General features: G+C 39.3%; 1 protein-coding gene across 4 annotated transcripts in view; it reads right to left on the bottom strand.

Moving 5' to 3' along the window:
* LOC124232267 (F-box-like/WD repeat-containing protein TBL1X) overlaps positions 1–16,420 on the bottom strand; it is a 130,721-nt gene that overhangs the window by 70,646 nt on the left and 43,655 nt on the right. Inside the window, exon 1 of one of the 4 annotated variants that reach the window (XM_046649232.1) lies at positions 658–676. The exons of the other annotated variants lie outside the window; for them this stretch is intronic. The gene's annotated coding sequence lies outside the window, so the exon portion shown is untranslated. Of the gene's footprint in view, positions 1–657; positions 677–16,420 lie in introns of those variants that run through there. 4 annotated transcript variants of the gene reach the window in all.

Raw genomic sequence — 16,420 nt, forward strand, 5'->3', positions numbered from 1 at the left:
TCATCTCATCTTCTTAAAATACTCTTTTATTTAGATGGATTATTTTCCGTCTCTATAGTAAATGTGCACCTGTCTCTGGTTATATGTATGCCAAAAGAGACAACCCAAAGGGACACCTTCCCTTTCAAAGTTGTATTTATGACATAGAAAAAATGTATTTTTTCTTAATGATTAACGACACCAATTTGGTACACAAATTCGAAAGGCCTACTCTTCAATATTCTTTAAAAATAACCATATACCTCATAAACATACCAGAAAGCTATAAATTAAAAACAAGTAACATTTGGGCCAGCCCAGTGGCTGAGTAGTTAAGTTCATACCCTCTGCTTTGGAGGCCCAGGGTTTGCCGGTTCGTATCCTGAGTACAGACATAGCACATCAATCCATGCTGAGGTGGTATCACACAAAGAGGAACTAGCAAAACCTACAACTAGGATACACAACTATACACTGGCAGACCTTTGGGAGGAAATAAAAAAGAGGAAGATTGGCAACAGATGTTAGCTCAGATTCAAACTTTTTCACACACACACACAAAAATTAACATCTTAAAACATTTTCCTTCTAAAAACAGTCTGCATGGTTAAATGATAAAATTTGCTGTCCAGTGTCTACAGAAAAAACTTAAGAGTTTGAACGTTTGTTGGGACTCACATCTCAGTACTATTATCCGTAGATGGTAATCTTGGGTGCACCACCAATTTTCTTTCAGCATGTATTAACTTGTCATTTGATTATTACTGTACAAATGTGAGAGAAAAAGAGTTTGGTGAACTTGAGACCTCCATTTAACATGGGGAAAATGGCTACGATTGGAGCATATCCATAAAGCTGGTAGTTAACCAAACAGTTACTCCTGGTACCCCTTTCATAAGCTAATAATGTCTACACACTCTACACAGTACTAGCGAAATCCTCAAGAGCTTCTGGGTGACCCAATTCTCTACAATCCAAAGATTCAACATGGAGTTACAAAGATGCAAAACTAATAAATATTGATTTTCATCATCATTTTCCAAACTGAGTTCAGTGGGGTTTTTCAGTGTTCATTCTTGAATCACTAGTTCGTAGAGATGACAATGTATTACTTAAAGCAAAGACTCCAAGATGGAACAAGTTTGGGATCTAGGTTAAAAAAGGTAAAACACATCCAAGAAGCTCAACAAATCCCATGAAGGATAAACACGAGAAAAAACTCCAAGAAGGCAATTTCCTAAAAGTAAGCAAGGAAAGACTCCTAAAGGTAGACAGAGAAAAAAACACAAATACATCCAAGGGAAAAAGAGAGGAAAATCTGCAAACCTCTTGTCAAAAACAATGTAAGCCAGAAGACAAAGATGTAAAGCCACATCTTTAAAGAGTGAAAGAACATGTCAACCAAAAATTCTACACTCAGACAGAGTATCTTTCAAAAATGAAGACAAAGTAAACACTTTTCCAGGCAAACAAATGCACAGAGAATTCACTGTCAGTAGACCTACTCTACAGGAAATATTAATAGAAGTTTTTTAAGGGGAAGAAAAACGAGCTCAGATGGAAATCTGGATTTATGCAAAGAAATGATGAGTGGCAGAAACGATAAATATAGGGATAAATTTAAAAATTCTTCTCATTTTAAAATTTCTTTTACAAATAATTGACTGCTTATTGGCAAATTAATAACTATGTATTGTCTTCTTATTTATTTATTTATTTATTTGAGGAAATTAGCCCTGAGCTAACTACTGCCAATCCTCCTCTTTTTGCTGAGGAAGACTGGCCCTGAGCTAACATCTGTGCCCATCTTCCTCTGCTTTATATGTGGGACCCCTGCCACAGCATGGTGTGCCAAGCGGTGCCACGTCCACACCAGGGATCCGAACCGGTGAACCCCAGGCCGCCGAGAAGCGGAACGTGCACACTTAACCACTGCATCATTGGGCTGGCCCCTGTGTTGTCTTTTTAAAAACATATATATAAAAGGAAAATGAAGGACAACAGTAGTACAAACAACTGGATGGAAGGAGAATAGAAGTACATTGTTGTCAGTTCTTATATATGATGTGGGAAAGTATTAGCCAAATGTCGATGGTAATAAGTTAAAGATGCATGTTATAAACATTCACATGACCCCACAACAAAGAGGTAAAACTAATAAGCTAATAGTAAAGCAGAATCACAAAAATCCTCACTTTATACAAACATATGCAGGAATGGGGGGGGGGGGGAACCCGGAACAAATAGAAAACAGCCAGTGGTACATGGTATAACCATTCCAATTAAAAGGGTGAGATGGATAAAAGGACCAAACCCTATGCTGTTTATTAAAAACCCACCTTGAAAAAGTATACATTACATATATTGATGATACATTATTGATATGTATTGTCTTTGAATACATGTATTCTGTCCAATTTATGGTTTTCCTCCTCTGTGATTTCTCCCATTTCTTACCCGCTTAGTGAGCATGGGGAAGACATTTTAGAGGTGAAGAAGTAGTACAAGAGGAAACATAAGGTGGAGTGCTTCCCAGACATCGAGGAGACCAATCTGCCTTCAGGAAGTGATTCCTAAGTGAAGGTAACACAGCACAATGGTCCTGGTCTGCTGAAGCAGACTGTAGAGAGCCCATACTATCAGCTTGTTCAGAAGTCTGAGCGTTATCACACTGAGGGGGCATTCAGTTGTTCACCTGACACCTCCAAAGGATTGAGGAATATACTCCTGAGAAGTCACCACCTCTGCTCTTGACATGTTCCAGCTGAAGACACACTTTGATCAGGGGTGGCAGACTTGGAGGGATGGGGCAGAAATGACCTTCCAGAAAACATGGCAGCTCCACGCTTGGCCCCCTTCTGCTCCCCATTCCCCGACAGCTGATCTGTAACCCCAGCTGACTTCCCACATAAATCTCAGCCTCAGACTCTGAGTCTGGAGAAACCTTCAAACAATGGCCCCAACAGCACGTGGGACAACACCCCATATACAAGTGACATGTTCTATCAAGTGCCTTTATCATGAATGCTGCTAATACTTCTTTTCTTTATTTTTAAACTGAAATGTTGCTACTCTCTTTTGAACCCTTATCTTTGAGGTTTTACTTTTCTTTTTTAGGCAGGGGAAGTTTCACCCAAAGATATCATACGTGGCTAGTCTTCCTCCTTTTGTCTTCCCTTTTTTCCACTCCAAAGCCCCAGTACATAGTTGTGTATAGCTGTAATTCTTCTAGGTCTTCTATGTGAGGCACTGCCACAGACAAACGGTGTGGTTCCCTGTCCGGAAACTGAACCCAGGCCACTGAAGCAGAGTACACCAAACTTTAGCCACTAGGCTATCAGGGCTGGCCTCCTTTTTTTTCTTTAATAGTCTTTGGATCTTTGTTGAAAAGAGTTCACCACTCTAACTCTAATAAATACATGCTGGTACACATGACATGCATCTTACACACTTCAAAACACAGGAACTCCCCAAAACACAATGGAACATTCTTGGTGTTCTCTACCCTCCACCAAGTTAGGCTACTCTATTTATTATCTCCTCCTTTTCTAAAAGTGACGTAGGAGACAAACCTAGATATAGTAACAGAAGAAGGGAAATTCCAGAGCCATAGAGCAGATGTAAGCAGACTTCCTCAAGGGCCAAACAGTAAGAATCTTGGACTCTGCAACCATACTGTCTCCGTTACAAATACTCAGTTTTGCCTGATAGCTCAAAAGCAGCCATTGACAACATGTAAATGATGGTTGTGGGATAGTTTCAATAAAATTTATCTACAAAAACAGGCCAGGGGCTGAGTTGGCCTTTAGGCAGTAGTTTGCCAAGCCCTGCCTTGGGGCAATATCCTGTCAGATTCATTAAGCCATGCATTCATAACTCATTACTAAATTAGACAATCTACTACCATTATCAGGGTGATTCTAGAAACCAACACCCAAAGGAAGAAGTGCTTTATTCCAGAAGTAAAGCCGGTCTTTACTTTGTCACCAAGAATGACCACAGTGGAGGTGGAACAGGAGCACAGAGTGGTCTGCAGTACAGGTCGCTGGTCCCTGGGACATTCACATAGCTGCCACCAGGAGTCCTTGAGAGAGTTATGCAAATGTCACATTATGTTAAGATGGTGACTTCAGAATCCAAATGCAATAAGTCTCAGAAAAAATTCTGAATTCTTTTATGGGTCACAGAAATGTGAGATTGAACAGAATAATCTCATCAGTTTGGAAACGACATGTTTAATTTTCTTCTTTCCTTGTAGAAATTATTCTGTTTTAATAGGCTTTAGTTTTGAGAGTATTTTTAGGTTCACAGCAAAACTGAGAGGAACGTACTGAGATCTATGTATACGCCCCTGCTCGCACACACGCACATGCTCCCTCAGTCTCAATATTCCCTACCAGAGGGTACATTTGTTAAAATTTATGAACCTTATTGACACATCTTAATCATTCAAAGTCCATGGTTTACATTAGGGTTCATTTTTGGTGTTGTGCATCCTATGGATTTGGACAAATGTATGACATGTGTCCACTATTATAGTATCACCCAGAATAGTTTCACTGCCCTGAAACTAATAGTTTCTGTACTGTGCCTGTTCATCCCTCCCTCCCCTCAATCCCTGGCTACCACTGATATTTTTTACTGTATCCATTGTTTTGCCTCTTCCAGAATGTCACAGAGTTGGAATCACACAGGATGTAGACTTTTCAGATTGGCTTCCTTCACTTAGTAATAAGCATCTAAGGTTCTTCCATATCTTTTCATGGCTTCGTAGCTCATTTCTTTTGAGCACTGAATAATATTCCGTGGTCTGGACGTATTACAGTTTATTTATCCATTCATCCACTGAAGGACATCTTAGCTGCTTCTAAGTTTGGGCAAGGATGAATACAGCTGCTATAAACATGCAGGTGTAGGTTTTTTTGTGGACATAAGTTTTCAACTCCTTTGGGTAAACTTTTTCTTTTAAGTGTCATTAAAGTTACGTATGTAATACATGTTCATGGGGGAGGTTTTAAGTGGTTCTCAATTGCAGGTAATTTTGCCCCCCAAGGGTCATCTGGCAATGTCCGGAGATATTGCTAGTTGTCAGAACTGGAAGGAAGGGTGCCACTAGCATCTAATGGGTGCATAGCGACCAGGGATGTTGTTCAACACCCTACAACACACAAGACATCTCCCCCATGAGAAAGGATTATCTGGCCCCAAATGTAAATAGTGCTGATGTCAAGAAATCCTGATATCAGGGTAAAACATTAAAAGTCATGCAACCTTCTCCAAGTCCTCCCACTTTCAGTGTGCAGAGTGCCTCTATCAATAAGCTTCTTCTGTAGCCTTCTAGAAGTTTCTACATATGTGTTCTTATTTTTATCACAAATAAATTTTGCTAACCAAAATCTTTTAATTTAGTCATAAGAAGCACATATCAATTCTTTCCATCATCAAAATTCTTGAACAGCAAGGCTGATTACATACACATCTATATAAAATAACTCCGTGCCCTCCCATTTGCACAGGAAGTATACATTTTATAAGGCCTCTTTATGTCCATTATATAACTTAACCCTCACAGGAGCCCTCCTTGTTATTCCCATTGTATATGAAAAGGATGAGATCCGGAGAGTTTGAGGGAACATCTAGACTGCTTTCACAGCCAATAAGCGATAAGATTTGAACACCAAATTCTGGCTTCACTTTGAGTGCTCTCATCATTTCAGATCACACCAATACACAATTTACAATAATCTTGATAGAGGCAGGTAGTAATTTGTTACTGCACAATGAGAATAAATGGGAATTTGCAACTGATGGTACAATTTATCGGGAGAAGTCTTCTAAACACTTTGAATGACAAGTTGCATATACACAATGCACCCATTACACATCATTCTAACTCCTTCATTTGATTAATCATTAATACTTTGAGTTGGTCTGAAATTTATTGAGCAAAAGCACTGTACCTACAAGTAACTATGTCCATTTTTGGATTTTCTAAGATATTTAATTTTTTCCAAGTGACTCACATCAGACTTTCCTACAGTTAGTCGATAGAACATGGTAAGTGCAACAAGAGTGAACCATCACAGGTTTTGCATTTTGCTCACATGTGCATCTCTCCATTGTGTCAAATCCAGACTCATAGAGCCTTAGATCAACAGTGAATATCTTATTTATAAAAACCGTCTATTTACAGATGATGAGAATGACCAAGTGGGTCATGCCTCTCATCAAAAAAGCAGCAGAGGGTGCGGTGGGATGAGTAAATGAAACTGTGGAAATGGAATTTGCTTTTGGATGCGTGGAATTCAGTTCTTTAGGAGTAAAACCCATGCAATTTCTGCATATCCTAATTCCAGTTAAATTCTTACTCTGTGAGTCAATCTGCCTTGCAGATAGAATGCTTCCTTTATTCCATCACTGGTACTGGCAATTTGCAAAATCACAAACAACTATTATTAATATAAATGACTGTAAAATTATAGTGAAATATGTACAGTGCATTTTACCTGTGTATGCTTACATCAGGCCCAGTTTCACACGACTCTAGCTACTGACCATGTATATTTTCCAATTCATAAAATGAATGTTGCTACCCTTGTAAGGATTCTGACTCCTTGGAGCCCTTTCCTTCTCTCTCACATTGCTACCTAGCATAAATTGTACGTGCGGTGCATTCAGTCAGCTCCCTGGAGACAGGGCTGGAAGGGCACACTGTTTGGCTCTCTCGGACACGATGGCTCAGTAGTTACCTTTTCTTCTTCTTCATTTTTATGTGGCTGATTTGCAATGACGCCAGTTTATTCTCGTGTGGTGGCCATCATTCATCTGCATGATTTGCAACATGAAATCATTTAGGGAGACAAACACCTCAGACAATTTGCTTGATGAATGACCAATGATAGATTTTATCATTTAATTGAAAACCACTCTGACATAAATCCTGTGAGGTATTCCTGAGCTTAGTAAATGAGTGGCAGGGGACAGTGGGAGACAACAGAGCTCACATAAGTAAGGGCAAGTGTGGGGCCTGGCCTTATATCAGTCAAAAAGACTCATGTTTTCCTATAATCTGAAAGGACAACTAAATCTTGACACAGAAAAAAAGAGCACATGATTTAAAAAATTTCTATGAGTCAAATCTCTGCTGATTGGCAGGCTTCTGAAGGTCGGTCCCCTCTGGCTTTCTAGTCTGGGCTTCGGATACTGATGCCACATAAAATACTATAGGGGATCTTATCTCATCCAATCAGGAATATTGAAGTGTGCATACGTAGTAGAATGAGAAACACACAGCACTTGTGTCATGCTTCAAAGTTACACAAATAGGGTCTTCACCACAGCTCTGTCCCCACATCACCACCATCCCCCAGTTTCTCAGAGACTTGGAGAGTACATCACCAGGGAGGCTGGAACCTGGAAGTGACCCCAGGTCGTCTGGCCCAAAATCCCATCAGCTTTCCACTGCCGCCACAATGCCTATCTTTAGCTGGCACTTTTAAGGGACTCTTAAAAATAAAAGATAAAAAAATGCTGGTTCTTTTAAACAGTCTGCATCTGCCTTTAAGGTCAAACTCTTGACCTTGCTTGCCCGTCTCAATCACAGTGTACTTATCCCTAGTCTAAATTGGCTTTCTCTTCTCTGGATTCCAGTGTGGCCTTGTTTTCCAGAAATTACACTCAGCGCCTGGGAAAGGTGGCGACTCTCTTACCATGTGGGCCAGCAGACTCTCTGAGAAGCGGTGTAGCCCCAGATTGACCTTGGCTAAATCCCAGAATCCCAAACTGAGGGCTGTGGGTGGCTCAGTAAATAACTTAGCCTCTCTGTGCCACTAAATAAGCACAGTACTTTATAATTACATTGCACAAATTCACATACTCAAATACACTAGAGCCAGACACATAGGCTTGTAAGGAATGACAGTTATGATTATAATCACAGAATGGGAACCACTGAAAACATGGGTCATTGGAAGGCTGCTGTGTTCCTTTTGTTCTAGTAATCATTCTCTCAGATTAAAAAATAAAAATGAAAACAAGATGAACATTATGTGTATTTTACCACCTCCCACCCCCACCCCCCAAAACGCCAAGATGAACCTAGAAACATCTTCCCCAGTTACTCTTTCAAAGGAAAACATTTGAGAAGTTTCTGAAAGGGACTAAAATAGCCATTGAACCAAGAGAACTAAGTGAATGGTTTTCATTTCAACTGGAACATAATCACATTTATCTGTGGTTTTCTTAAATGGAAATACATTACTTGGTTCTCAAACAACCAAATTTTTAAACTAGTAAGTGTGTTTAAGAAAGGAAAAAAGAATAGGGTCTTCTAACAAAAAATCAGTTGAGACTGAGTGTAGACACTGAAATTCTTGCACAGCACATTGATTAGGACCTTTATGCTATACTTACCAAATGATTTTATCTGCCCAGTCTTTTTTATTCATCCCATTTTACCAGTCTAGCAGGAAACAGGCTTCTTCTCTGTGCAAACATAATCTCAAACACAATTTAAAAAAGAGGAAATGCAAACGTCTCATTTCCTATAAAAACTAAATATAGGAAAAACAGAATTAAAGTGTATTTCCTAGTTTAAGCTTAGCCTGATTTCCTTCCAGTCTGTTCAGATTTCTCTCACCTTCATGAATTAAATAAAATAATATATTAAATGCATCCTTATGTAGGTACCTGTAATAGAGTTGGGTGTGTGCATGAAGCAGCTCTGGGGATGATATTTCCAACAACAACTTAAACTCTGAACAAAGTGTTACCCTAAAATGATATTTTGGAGATGTTGTTAAAATGAAAGACGATATTAAACAGAGGAAACTGATGCTATTTCAGATTTCCAGGAATGTGAATAGAATTTTTCACAAGTCACACAAAGCCCTCACTGCACAGAAAGGCTCTTTGCAAAAAACTGCTGAAAACGTCCTACAATTCCAAGTATGACATTTACATGGTTTTATAGAAATATCACAGATTTAAAAGAAGACAGTGCCTTTTAATAGAATACAAACCTGTCCAAAAAGCAGAAAAAAAGTCAGTGCAGGGTCAGCCCAGTGGCACAGAGGTTAAGTTTTGCACGCTGTACTTTGGCAGCCCAGGGTTTGTGTGTTCGGATCCTGGGCATGGACCTATGTACCACTCATCAAGTCATGCTATGGCGGCATCCCACATACAAAATACAGGAAGACTAGCACATATGTTAGCTTAGGATCAATCTTCCTCAATTTCATTTCTTTGTTATACAGAGACTGACCTCCTATTCAAAGGAAGGAGATAATGCCTAGAAGACAAGAGAGGGATCCAAGTTTTGGAACTGGCAACAGAAAACAAAATTTGTCTTAAATGGGTGAGTCTTCAAAACTCACAAAACAGAGTTTCACACTCTGCATCTCGCACTGAAGGAAGTCTCACTGGGGGCGTAAGCAACAAGAAGTGATGCTTAAAAGTGACATAAATGGGGTTTAGAACAGAGTGATTAACTGGGTGGGCAGCTTGATCTATCTACTGGATCATGTACATGGGCAGAGCAGTCAACAGATGTAAATATGCTTCTGTGACTTCTTATAATTTTAAACTGTTTGATTGCAGGTTGGAAAACTTGTTCTTAAAGGGCCAGAGAATAAATAATTTCCACTTCATGGATCATCTGGTCTTTGTTACTCAACTGAGAATCACTTAATTCTACCTGTGTAACCAGAAACAGTCACAGACAATATACAAATTGACTGATTTAGCTATGTTCCATGGAAACTTTATCTATGTTCAATGAAATTTGAATTCCATAGAATTTTCATGCATCATGACTTGTTATTCTTCTTTTCATTTTTTTTTAACCATTTAAAAATATAAAAACCATCCTTAGCTTGTTGACTGTACAAAAGTAGGCAATGGGCTACATTTGGCCTGTAGGCGATAGTCTGCTAAGTCTTCTGGTAGGTAAAAAGGAGTCATGAATAGATTCCATTTCTATCATATCTCACAAAAATTCTTTAAGAACAAACCTTCAGGAAAGCAGAATTAAACAATTAAACAAAAAATTAAACATTGAAATACCATATGACCAAAAAATTCCACTTCTGGGTATATAACCAAAAGAACTAAAAGCAGAGACAGATATTTGTGCCCCTATGTTCACAGTAATATTATTCACAATTGCCAAAAGTTGTAAACAACCTACACGTCCACTGATGGATGAACGGATCAATAAAATGTGGTATATACATACAGGGGAATATTTTTTAGCCTTTAAAAAGAATGAAATTCTCACCATGCTACAACGTGTATGAACCCCAAAGACACTATGCAAAGTGAAATAAGCCAGACACAAAAGGACAAATATTATATGACTCCACTTACATGAAGTACTTAGAGTAGTTAAAAATAAGAATGAAAGGAGAATGGTGGTTGCCAGGAGCTGGAGGAGGGAGGAACAGAGAGGAAAGTTATCACTTAGTTGGGTCAGAATTTTAATTTGGCAAGAAGAAAATGTTCTGGAGATGGGTGGTGAATATAATTAAATTTAGTGAAATTTACAGTGCACTTCAAGATGGCTAAAAATTGTAAATTTTATGTTGTGTATATTTTGCCATAATAAAAAGGATCTCAAAGAAAATGAACTTTCAGTGCAAATGTATTTCTCCAATGATCTTGCTGTTGGTTAAAGACAAACCTGGAAAGATCAAAATTATTCTCACAGTTAAAATAGGCATCAGCCAATTTATTTTGAAGCTAGCAGGTCAAAAATAAATATCTGCTTTCTTTTCATAAGCAAGATTCAAATCCTTAACTGTGAAATAAAAAACTTACTTTTAGTTGAGCAAAGACATACTCTAGAACCAACTGTAGAATCTTGGTAGCTTCTGGAATATCTAAATGTTAGTCAAACCCAGAAATTCTGAGGCCAGCTTCTGTTCTTAGAAAATTTAGCTAACTGGGAACAGAACAACACATTTTGTTTAATTAAATTCCTATTAATCTTTGGGAAATGGGACAGATGTTATTGTTATGTCAAGGTTAATCATAAAAGTCATTAAAAAAATGCACACATTATGCTGTAATATGATGTTCAGAAGGACTGTATTTGTGGTTGTTAGGAGAAACTATAGTAGCCCCAGAAAAAGAGCATGTATTTAGATCTAATTAACCTAGGCTGAATCACTCATTCCCACGTAAGAAGAAAGCTGCCAGTGAGATAAAAAGGAAATGTAGGTATAATTCTTAGCGGAAGCTATTCAAAAAGATGATATAAGCGTATTCTCTCTCAAAGTCTCCAGATGGCAGGCTCACTAAATTCTCATCTCCTACAAGATTTTAAGTCTCTATGAAAATACAGGCAGATATCAAATGACTTTGGCAGCCTTTTGGCCACCTTAAGTTTCCGAAGGGCATTTTTCTGACCTTTGGGCACCTCCCATTGCAAAGTGAGTGCCTCTGGGTAGGGCTACAGTGTCTTCCATCTCCTTAGTGAACTTATCCAGTCCCTGGCTCATCTGAATCTCAAATGCATGTCTCAGGTCCTCGCCCTCCCAGCTCAACATTCATCCTGGACCCTCCTGTACGACATATCCACTTGAAGGTCTAGCTGACATCGCAAACACGACATGTCCACAGTGGAACCCACCCACACCAACATATACCTCCTCCAGCCTGCCGTCAGAGTAAATGACACCTGCCTTCCACTGAGAGGCCACGCGACAGACCCTCACTCCTCCAGCCAGGACAACTACATGTCTATTGGCACTGTCCGCTGAAGAGTGTCCTGAATCTGTGCTATCATTCCTGGTTCCTCTGAGCTACACTCGTCAAAAATGAAACTGACTCCTGCCTGGGACCCACCTAGAGCAGCTACAGTCCCTCTCCCAGCCTGCAGCCAGCCATCTCTTACTGTGGTAGGAACCCACAGGAGAGTTTCAAGTCCAAACTCATCACCATTATTATTATGTCCTGCATGGAACTGTGTGGTGCTCCCCATACACATATCTGATGTCATCTCCCTGTTGATTGCCTGCTCTCATCATGCTGGCCTGGCCTCCATTTCGTCCCTCAAGTTCCTGGAGCTCAGTCCTGCTGCCTAATCTTTTACATGTGTTACAAGTAGCTTAATATTAGAAAAGGATATACAGTGGAATTTGAAATAAGTAAATACAAAGTGAAATAAATAAGTTCTCAACTTCATTGTTTATATTAATTAGCTTACAAAAATTCATTTATGAAAGGATTTTTCCCCCTAAGGGTAGGTATCTGTGATATGATAAAATTTAAAAATACATAATGCGGATTCTTTGGTTTTAGCTCCTTATCCTTTCCCCACTTCCACCTTCAAGGATGGGCCTAAACTCACCACCTCCCAAAGATGGTCCTTGGGGTCCTTCTCGACCCCAAGAGGAGTGGTTTGCGCTTCGTCTCTTGGGCTCCCAGGGTATCTAGTATGTATTGCTGTGAAAGAACCTACATGAATGTGCTCTGATGATTTCTTTATATTTCTGATGCCCCTTCCAAATGCAAGACCTAAGATCCTTTATTCCAGTGGTTCTCAACTGGGGGTAATGATGCCCTACCCAGACACCCCTTCAACCTGGAGACAACTGGCAACATCTGGAAACATTTTTGCTTGTTAAAACTGTTGGAGTGAAGAGTTACTGACATCAAGTGGGTGGAGACCAGAGATGCTGCTCAACATCCTACAATGCACAGAATGGCCCCCACCAAGAACTATCTATGTCAAGTGCTGAAGTTATTAACCCAGTCTGTCCCCTTATTTGCCTATTCTCTCTGCAGCCAGTTTTCATTTTCTATACAAGTATAACCTGGGTTTTTTTTTGCTCCTAAGACATCTTCATTCCACTGCTTATATTTTTCCAGAATTCCTCGACTCTTTACACTGGACATCAATGCAGGGAATTTGACCTCACAGGCTTGAGATCCAGAGAGCTTTAACATTTCTCTCTTGTAAAAGTACTGTCCTAAAAAAAATCACTCTCATGCCCCTACTCTCTCAATCTCTACAGATCAATTCCAGTGGGAGATAAACATATTCTCCCAAAACTTAGTAGACTAAAAAACAGTAAATATGCCACTCAGGTTTATTAGTTACAGGTCAGATAACACCACTATCAAGGCACCATAATTACTACAAAAATACTTATATTTAGAGCATCTTCTTCGTTAAGATGGAAAAAAACAATAGACAAAAACCCAAGGATGGTCTGAGCCTTATATCTCAATGAACCTGACCTACTCTACCTCGAGAGCACTCTGCATGTGGGCCTCCACTGTTCTGCTCTTAGAGGCAAATGAAGTCGCCCTCCCTACTCCTTCTCAGGGACGGAAGGTGGATGTGATGGCAGAAGCCTAGAGACACAAGGTAGGACAGAATGTTGGCTCCCTAGTAGTGATGCAGCACTTTAGGCAACAAGAGATCCTTCACCTCTAGCCCCAAAGCTACAAAAAGTTACACAGTAGGCCACCAGCTAACTGCTGAATTATTCACTTCTTGATTTCTAACATACCTTCAGGGAAGATTAAAAACTGGTAACTAATCTCATATAACAGAGAGATTCATCAACGGGGAAAAGGAAGTGAAGAATTAAAACTATAGCTACTAAGGAGTTTCCAGTCAGAAACATAAGTCTTCACAGGGGGTTTGTGCTCCAGCTATTTCACGCCTCAATAAATAACACCTGCTGCTCTATTTTGTAAATTTATTTCTCTGGTGTTGCCTTAACCTTTGCCAAACCCCCGCTTTGGGTACATCAATAGTCAGTAAGGTGACGGTTCCACATTTGATGTGACTCAACACAGAGCCCAACACCATCAGGGTGACTCATATGAGGTACACTTACACAAGGGGGAGAAGGAAAGCAGGGGCCTGGGTTCATATTGGGACTTTTATCACTAACTGATAGCCTAGAACTTTCAGTACTACTTTCTACATTTGCTATGTGAGAACTCTGATAGAGGTCTGTGCAGTCCAATGGAAACAGAAGGTGAGCTTATGCAAAATTTTACAGTTTAAAAATGTAAGGAGAGAGCCAGCCCTAATGACCTAGCAGTTAATGTTCAGTGCTCACTGCTTAAGTGGCCTGGTCATGGAACCACACAACCGTCTGTCAGTTACCATGCTGTGCTGGCAGCTCATAGAAGAACTTACAAGTAGGATATACAATCACACAGCAGAAAGAAAAAAGATGAGGGGAAAAAAAGGAATATTCCCAACATTAGCTCAGGTCAAATCTGTGCCTAGGGAAAAAAAATTGTGACATCTACTTTTTAAAAAAAAATGTAAAGAGAGACTGGTGAAGTTAATTTTCATAACATATTTACATTTAACTCAGTATATCCAAAAGCATTATTTCAACATGTACTCTCTATAAAAAATCACTCAGATCTTCTACATTCCTTTTTCCAAATCTTCAAAGGTTTATGTATTTTCTACTTATGGCACATCTCACCTAGGACACTTTCACTGGAAATACCCAACTGCTGTTATAGTATAGAAAATGTACAGGTAAAAACAGAGATTCACACACTGATGTGCTTGGTTTCCAATATACTTAAATGTTTTCCGTTAACAGAATCAAGTATTGATGTGTAAATTTAAATCAGCTAAAAGTAAATAAAATTTTAAAGTCTGTTCCTCAATGACAGTAACCACATTTTGGGTGCTCCACAGCTCACATGGCTAGTGACCACGTTATGGGACAGTACAGGTCAGCATGGCCACTCCGAAGCCTGCAGCAGTTATAATCTTTTGATTATGGTCTGCAGGATGGAGGGATCTGGGGGCTTGCTAGACCATGCATTTCCTCTTTAACTGATCCACATACAAATTTTTAGATTATACGCCCAGATATAATTGGATTTTTTCTCAAACAAATCCAAATAGATTAATAACCACAAACTGTCCAAGTTTAAAACTACCCCTTTCTAAAAACAGTGTAACTAACTGCTTGAAAATTATTTTTCATGTTATGAATTAATTGTCAGAATTTTAGTAGGGATTGGAACATGGGGTCTCAAATTAAGACAGACCAATTTGCTGAATCCAAATTGAGATGTGCTGCAAGTTTAAATTACAAACTGAATTTCACAGACAGTACTAAAAAGTAACACAACATATATCATGCATAGTTTTTAATATGGATCACTTTTGAAATGATACTATTTTGGACATACAGGGTTACAGAGAATATACTATTGCTTTATTATAAATTAAAATATGTATTGCAGTATTAACCTAATATATATTAAGATATATATTCCAATATTAATTTCACTTGGTTTTTTTTTTTACGTTTTTTTCCTTCTTCTCCCCAAAGCCCCCCAATACACAGTTGTATATTCTAGTTGTAGGTCCTTCTAGTTCTGCCACGTGAGACACCACGTAGGCATGGCTTGGTGAGTGGGGCTAGGTCTGCACCTAGGATCTGAACTGATGAAATCCTGGGCCACCAAAGTGAAGCGTGCAAACTTAACCACTCTGCTATGGGGCTGGCCCATGTTTTTTTTTTTTTTTACCTTCTACTGTGGCTACTAGAAAAGTATAAATTACATTTGTGGCTCATATTCTATCTCCATGAGACAGTGTGAATCTAGACAGCTTCTATGGTACCTGTAGGCTCTAAATTTGTTGACTGCAGTCGGCAACACGAAGGCAGAGAGTTTTTTTAGGTTACATGATTTCTTTTTGAACTGTGCCCACTGCAGATTTTTAATTATATGCCCACAAAATCTTTTTTATTCCTTGACCACAAATTGTTCTAGCTGAAGACCAGCTTTCTCTAGGAAAAAAGCAATTTTCTCTTTCAAGTTATTTTTCATATACTGAATTATTAGAAGTTCCATTAGACAGCTGAGCACAGTTGGGGCAAAAGCCTGTGGGTCTCAGAATGCCAAGGTCATCAGCAGGTCACTCATGTGGTGAGCAAACAGCCCATCGCCCACCTCAACCTGCTGTATACATATAGATTTCAGAGTAACCTGGTAGTGTAGTAGGCTCTGAACTTACAGACCTCACTGCAGAGCACCAGGGTAAAGACCCAGCCTGGCTGAGATGGCCTCATCTGTAAAATTGGGGTAACATCACAATATCTGTGCCACCCTTCCTAGCAAGCTGCCATGGGAGCACAGAGATGATTGATGATGCCACTAATGGGCTTCGCGCAGTTGTCAACAGTATAGCTCAAATCCCAGCCACTAAATAAGATGGCAGGGATGTTCAGGGATGACCCTAAACAAAAATCTTGGCCAGGATCCTTCGTAGTTCCTCTTGCTATTATTGTTATATTAAATCTCCTTTTAGATATGACATCCTGCCCCTTAAATCTTCAGCTGTCACATGGAGATTTAATTAAGGCCAACTCATTACAATCAACGGAGAATCAACACCTATAGCTGCTCAAGCATTTAGTAGCAGGGTCCTACACACATCTCA

This window comes from Equus quagga, unplaced genomic scaffold (genome assembly GCF_021613505.1).
Source record: "Equus quagga isolate Etosha38 unplaced genomic scaffold, UCLA_HA_Equagga_1.0 HiC_scaffold_41_RagTag, whole genome shotgun sequence".
Classification (NCBI taxonomy): Eukaryota; Metazoa; Chordata; class Mammalia; order Perissodactyla; family Equidae; genus Equus; species Equus quagga.